Raw genomic sequence first — 7,533 nt, 5'->3', positions numbered from 1 at the left:
CAAATTAAAAATATTTTTTTATTTACAATATTTAAAAAAAATTATTTGTGTATATAATTTAAAATTTATAAAAAGTTTGTATATATCCATGTCTGAATACAAACTTTTTCACAAATCTCAAACTATATTAAAACATTTTTTTTTATGGTACATATTATATACATGAAAAATCGTATGGTAAAAATAACAATATATATATATATATAAAACAGAATAGCATTGAAAGAAGTTAACAAAGGTGAAGGAAGTCTAAAATATTCCAAGGCATTTGCATGCATGAATATAGCTAAAAAAAATTAAAAATTTATTTATATCTTTTTCCTACAAATAAAACGATTCAGATATGACTGAAAATAAACTTAAAAGAGAAAAAGAATGAAAAAAAACGCACTAAACTTAATAAAGTAAATAGGAAAGAATGAGAAAAAAATAAATATTTTAGGTAATTTAGTTTTGAATGCAACAAAGATAATATCACTTATGTTTGTATACGAGAAAATTGAATTTTATAAATATATGTAGATATAAAAAAAAAATTTATAGAATATATATATATCAAATTTTCACAAATATATATTATGTTCATAAAAAAATCACACCTCACTTCACTTGTGTAGTGGTGTCGAACGGGACGTACCGACCCGGGCCCGGCACGAGTTGGGTCGTGCTTGGCCCAAGCATGATGCTACAGTACTGTGCTCGGGCCAGGCACGGTCCAAACCCCATGCCGTACTGGGCTAGGGGTTTGCAGCCCGCGAGCCGGCATGACCCGCTTCGGGCCAACATGACCCGGCACACCAAATATAAGTTTTTTTCTTTTTATTTTTAATTTTTTGGTATATTTTTTGTTTTTTTAGTCAATAAGACTTCTGTTTTTAAATTTTAAGATATTTTTTATATTTTTTTAATAATTTTAAGTTATTTTTTAATATTTTTGGGTTTAAAATAAAAATAAAAATATAATATAACCAGGCCGAGTCACGTGCTGGGCCGACCTTGGAGGTTGGCGGGCCGTGCCGGCCCGGCACGATTTCTAAGCGGGCATGCCCGGGCCGGCACGCATAGTGCATGAGCCATAGTAGGCCAGGGCGTGTCGGCCCGTTTGACACCAAGACACTTGTGTCAACCAAACACTTCAAAATTTGAAACCACCGTCCGCCGAGTTCCCTAGTTGCGAGCATTTCAAGATAGTTTGTTGTAAAGCGCTTGTCATTCAACCCGATTCTTAAATTATGTGAGAAATTAGATTTTGCCAAAGATGTGCATTAATGGTGGCCAAGCATGACATTGTGGTCAATTGACGAAGCAGTTTACTCTCATTTCTCAACCCTCCAAAATGGGGGGTTGAGAGGGTTTCAATTTTTCATTAGACAAAAATACCTTTTCATATTTCCCAAATTTACATTTAAATCTTCTCTCACCCCTGTACATTCTCCTCTCTCATTTCTAAGCCCTAAATTCTGCTGCGATTCCACCGTCTCCACAATCCGGCCAAGCTTCGCCGGACCTTCACCGGAGTCCATCAAATCTCTTAGTTCAAGCAAAGGTATGTGGAAACTAGAGTTTGTTCCTCAAGCTTTTAAAAATTTCAGAGCCTTTTATTATACTTTCCCAGTTTTGATCTTCATTTTTTTCACATTCCAGAACCTTCAAGTTTTGATACTCTTTGCTGTTGTTGGTGGTGGTGGTGTTGTTTATCTTCACATTTGAACAACATCTTGAAGTAAGTTTCATTCTTTTTTTTCTAAGCTAGATCCATTGATTTGATTCTCACTAGTATTTGCATTTTGATGCTGGAGTGCTACTATGGATTGTTCTCCTTTTGTGATCTTGCTAGACTAGTATAGAATTTTGGATTTCTTTGTTCTGATGAATTTTTTGTAGAGTTATTCATCTAATCAGTCATTGAGAAATAATATTTTCATCAGAGAGTAACATCAACCCTGTAGAAGAAAGAAACCTTACTGACAGCTTGTTCATTAGAAAAAAAAAGATTGCAAAAGACTTTCTTAACGATACTGAATTTATTTTCATTTGAACACCAAACTATTTTTTTATTTAAATTACATAATTGTCATACTAATGTATTTATTTTTATCTATTCTATTAGTTAATGAATATAATTGGTGTTGATTTTTTGTTTTAATTTATCAGGGCAATTGCACCGGTTACAATATCGTCACAATGATGTCTTGCCCGATGTTTCGTTGCTTTAAGTGTTGGGTTTTTATTAAGTGTAATAACTATAGTGAATGACACTTATGAAAGTGTGGAGGTTATTATGTGAACTTTTTTTGTTGTTGAAAAATTGAAGTAAGTGTGGATTGTATCATGTTGACTACTTTATTATCTATGAACAAATTGGTATTTGGTAACTTTGTTATGTTATTTTTACAAATTTCATATGGTAGGATTCACTAGTCTCACTCTTATATATACAAATACATGTATACAAACACTAGAGTTTGACATGTTAATTATATAAATGTATGAACTCATTGAATTAATGTGTTTATGTTTGTAATTGGACTAAAAAAATAGCATTTATAGTTATAATAAACAAAAATATAATATTAAAATTAATATGTTTGATTTATATGCATTTTAATATTCAAAGGGCATTATTGTCATTTCGGAATAAACCTTATACCTTACCTTTAAACCAAATACTGAAAACTTTAGTGGAAGCGTTCTTTAACCTCACACGGAGGCCGCGTAGCTTTGTTATATAGCTGGCAAAACGCAGCGTTGGTTACAAGAAGATTACAATTGTTAGAGGGATATTAATCTTATCTATAAACTACTTCTATCTTTAATACATTGCTATGAGTCTTATCTTGAGAAGCATATCTTATCTCTAACATCCCCTCTCAATCATAACTTACATAAGTTGAGATTGTATTTAAACATATCTAACTTCTTAGCACATAGAGCCTTTGTGAATCCATCAGCAACTTGATCATTGGTTGAAATGAACCGCACATCTAACAGCTTCTGCGCTACTCTTTCATGAACAAAGTGGTAATCAACTTCAATGTGTTTTGTTCGAGCGTGGAACACCGGGTTTGCAGATAAATAGGTCGCACCTATATTATCGCAACAAAGTTGTGCTGCTGGTGGACTTGAAATCTTCAATTCTTGTAACAAGGTTTGTATCCAAATCACTTGAGTTGTTGCATTTGCCAGTGACTTGTATTCCGCTTCTGTACTGGATCTTGATACTGTTGCTTGTTTACGTGCACTCCAAGATATAAGATTGCATCCTAAAAAAAGGCTGCAAACCCACTAGTAGGCGTCGATCATCAACACTTCACGCCCTGATCGACGATCGGAGAAAGCACTCCACAAGCATAGGCGAATTTTTTTCTTGATCTTTAAACCAGTACCAAGAGTATGTTTGAGATATCTGAGAATTCGTTTTACAGATCCAATGAACTGTTGTGGGTGAGTGAAGGAACTGACACACCTTGTTCACGAGAGAAGGATATATCCGGGTCTAGTGAGGGTCAAGTCTTGCAAGTGCTCCAAACCACACTTCTATATCGAGTTGAATCCTCAGCTCCAAGTGCTTCTCCTTGTTGCAAAGAAAACTTTTCTGATGTGCACAATGGTGTGACTGCTGGTTTGCAATTTGACATATTGACCTTCTTAAGCAAATCGAAGTATATTTGTCTTGAGATAGTAGAATACCATCCTTCATTTTAGATACCTTGATTCCCAAAAAATAATGTAGATCACCAAGATCCTTAAGTGCAAAATCAGCTGCAAGATCTTTAAGTAAAGCTGTAACTGCACTTTGTGATGAACTTGTCACAATAATATCATCAACATATACTAATAAAAAAATATTGTGGATGAATCTTTGCTATAGAGGAATAGTGAGGTATCTCGCCTTTAGAAGAATTAAACCCAAGTTCTTTGCGGTTTCGACTCAATCTAGCAAAACCAAGCTCTAGGAGCTTGTTTAAGACCATAGAGTGCCTTATCCAACTTACATACATAATGTGGTCTCCACGATCCTCATATCCACGGTGGTTTGCCTCATATAGACCTCCTCCTCAAGAACGCCATGAAGGAACGCATTCTGTACATCTAGTTGCCGTAGGCACCATCCTCTGCTTACTGCAATAGACAAAACAGTTCGAATGGTTGCAGCTTTGACTACAGGACTAAATGTGTCCTCATAGTCTATTCCATACCTTTGTTTAAATCCCTTGGCAACTAAACGTGCCTTGTACATGTCTAGTGATCCATCGGCTTTCCTCTTAACCTTGTAGACCCACTTGCAATCAATTATGTTTCTTCCTTGTTTGGCTGGTACAAGATGCCAAGTCTTGTTTTTGATTAATGCATCAAATTCACAGTCCATGGCTTGCCTCCATTTATGATCCGTTAGTGCTTCATCTACACTTTGCGGTTCACCTGTAGTTGTTAAATAACTATACCTGATGTGCCCATCTGTATAGATTTTAGGCTTAATAATTCCACTTTGTGACCTTGTGTGTGGCCGAGCAGTTGGTACGAATGTTTCCGGTGCGGCAGAAGATCCCGTGGCGACGACCCACCCCCACGGCGATCGTGTCGGGGTGATCCCGCTCGCCCGATCCCGGGTCTTGCCACATTGGCGTGGGAAAAGGCACCTCCATCCAGCTGGTTGGCGCCTGGTGTGTAAGACACCCGATCCCGATGGTTCTTTGGGTCGAACCTAAGAGAGACCCTCCTCTGCTTTGCTTGCTTTCTATGACTTCATGTGTTTCTTGCTCAAAATCTGTCACAACTTCACCAGAATTATTAGCAACATCAGGAGGGTTAGTATTCACATTATTAGCAACATCAGGAGGGTTAGTATGCACATTAGTTAACTGATCACTTGACACTGGTCCCCGTGATCGGGGATCGGGAAGAAGATGTGGGAAGAGAAGGATTTCGGAGCGAAGGAGAGGGCCGACATTTGAATGAAGTTTGGTGAAAGGGAAGATATTTTCATCGAAGATGACATCACGGGAAATGTATACACGACCTGTGGACACATCGCGAGCACTTAAAACACAGTAGTAAGCGTAGCCAAGGAACACACATTGTTGGGATCGAAATTCGAGTTTATGAGTATTATATGGACGGAGATTTGGCCAACACGCACACCCAAACACACGAAGGAGTGAGTAATCTGGTTTCTTGCCAAGTAATCGTTCCAAGGGTGTGGAAAACTAGAGGAGCTTGCTAGGTGTGCGATTAATGAGATGTGGCTGTAATAAAAGCTTCGTCCCAAAATTTAAGGGGCATGGAAGCATGAGCTAGGAGAGACAAGCCAACTTCAACAATATGTCGGTGTTTTCATTCGGCAAACCCATTTTGTTGATGGGCATGTGGGCAAGAGACGTGGTGTGTGATACCTATTTTTGAGAAGTAGGAGTTCAATTTCTCATACTCTCCTCCCAAATCTGATTGTATGGTGATAATTTTCCGGTTTAGGAGTCTTTCTACAAGAACTTGAAATTCTTGAAACTTTTGCATAACTCGGACTTATGCTTAATCAAATATATCCAAGTAAACTTGCTAAAATCATCAATAAAATTCACATAATATTTCTTTCTGCCCACAGAATCAGGAGCAGGACCCCAAACATCGGAAAACACGAGCTCTAATGGAGCAAACCGAGACACTTGAAGACTTAGGATAGGGGAGGCGATGGCTCTTGGCACTGTTGACAAGCATCACACTGCTGACACTTTATTGGACTCTTTAGAAAAGCGAAAGTTTATTTCTAGAAATAACTTGCGAACAATGGCACTAGATGGATGACCCTAGCCTATCATGCCATCTAGTCAAGGAAGGTTTAGTGACACCGAAAGCTTGCTACATGGCTGGGATGATGATGATGAGGGGCAAAAGGATACTGGACCACCTCTACACTTGCCTTGAAGTAGAACTTTCCTCGTGACCTGATCCTTGATCAAAAAGAATTTGGAGTGAATTTCAAAGAAGGCATGGTTATCAGCAGCAAGGCGAGCAGCAGATATCAAATTTTTCTTGGCATCGGGAGTAAACAAAACATTATTAAGATAAAGGGGACGATCAGGAGTGTTAATATGGTGACCGATGATAACTAATGCGCATACCATCCCGTTGGCCGTGTGAATCGATCTCCACGTTGTATCTCTCCCGAGCAGCTTAGCTTGTCTGGGATTCGCGCGTGGCGTGATCCGTGGCACCGGTATCAACATACCAGTTTGTGTCAATCCCGTAGGACTGCGTGACAGCTGATGCGGTCTTCTCCTGTGGAACGAAATCAGGATCATAGCGATGCCAGCAAATACTGACCGTGTGCCCCATCTTGCCACAGATTTGGCAGATAGGACGTTCGCCTCCACGTCCACCAGTTGGACCTCGTCCTCCACCGCGACCACGACCAGGATTGGCAGGAGGATTGCCACGATTGCGACCTCGGCCACGCTGGTTTCCGCCTCGTCCAAACGAGGCAGAGTTTGCTTGCTATGCACCTTGTCGTAGATCTGCTCTGCCTTCAAACCCCAGCATTTGTGAGTAGAGCTCGGCCACACTGACCAGCTCCACCCGGGTTGCTAAAGTCGACACAATCGGCTCAAAGTCAGCGTCAAGCCCGGCGAGTATATACGACACCATATCTTCATCGTCGAGTGGCTTTCTCCGTACCGCAACCTCATCACCCTAGAGCTTTCATCTTGGTAAAAATATTCATTAACCGTCATATTACCTTTTTGTAGTGGAAAGAGCAATCCGAGTGTTGATCGCCTGGGCTCGAGTCTTCGAGAGAACATCTTCGCGAGAGTCGTCCATAGTCGCTGTACGTGGAGACCCGACACAACTTGTGTTAGGACGACATCAGGTATCCGAGGACTTGCTGATCAACGACGATCCACTGGGTGTACGCCGGATTTGGTCCCTTCATAGTCTTGTCACCATCTTTGATGTTGATCTCCGACGGTGGCGCGACGATAGTCTGCAGTCGAGGTAGCTAAACATCGGGGCTCCCCTCACAGTGAGGGAAGGGCTTGTGCCTTCCATAGCAAATAGTTGTTCTTGCCTAGCTTCTCATCACACGGGCAGCTAAGCGGCGAGGTGCCGACCGGAGCTGAGGAGGAAGATGTGCTCATGGCAGCTAGTAGATGTATCTATGAGGAAGGCTCTGGTACCATGAAAACTTTAGTGGAAGCGTTCTTTAACCTCACACGGAGGCCGCGTAGCTTTGTTATATAGCTGGCAAAACGTAGCGTTGGTTACAAGAAGGTTACAATTGTTAGAGGGATATTAATTGTTATCTATAAACTACTTCTATCTTTAATACATTGCTATGAGTCTTATCTTGAGAAGCATATCTTATCTCTAACATCTTATCTCTAACAAATACAACATTGGTTTGAAAACCTTACTTTACCATACCTTCCTCCCAAACAAAGTATGATTCATAACTTCTCTAAACCATACCTTACCATACTTTACCATCCTTTACCATACTTTATTAAATCCCCTAAAACCCCCATCCAAGCAAAGCAT

At 39.7% G+C, this 7,533-nt stretch overlaps 1 long non-coding RNA gene and 1 other non-coding gene across 2 annotated transcripts; one reads left to right on the top strand and one right to left on the bottom strand.

Moving 5' to 3' along the window:
• The first annotated feature begins 1,380 nt into the window (after window positions 1-1,380).
• LOC120256998 lies at window positions 1,381-2,324 on the top strand. The gene is made up of 3 exons (XR_005535477.1): window positions 1,381-1,546; window positions 1,645-1,723; window positions 2,155-2,324. It is a non-coding gene; the product is annotated as an uncharacterized LOC120256998 (long non-coding RNA).
• A 4,197-nt stretch (window positions 2,325-6,521) lies between these two features.
• On the bottom strand, window positions 6,522-6,660 carry LOC120256999. The gene has a single exon (XR_005535478.1). It is a non-coding gene; the product is annotated as a small nucleolar RNA Z247 (small nucleolar RNA).
• Window positions 6,661-7,533: the final 873 nt, after the last annotated feature.

Source organism: Dioscorea cayenensis, unplaced genomic scaffold (genome assembly GCF_009730915.1).
Source record: "Dioscorea cayenensis subsp. rotundata cultivar TDr96_F1 unplaced genomic scaffold, TDr96_F1_v2_PseudoChromosome.rev07_lg8_w22 25.fasta BLBR01001789.1, whole genome shotgun sequence".
Lineage (NCBI taxonomy): Eukaryota > Viridiplantae > Streptophyta > Magnoliopsida > Dioscoreales > Dioscoreaceae > Dioscorea > Dioscorea cayenensis.
This window is presented reverse-complemented; position numbering and strand designations above follow the sequence as displayed.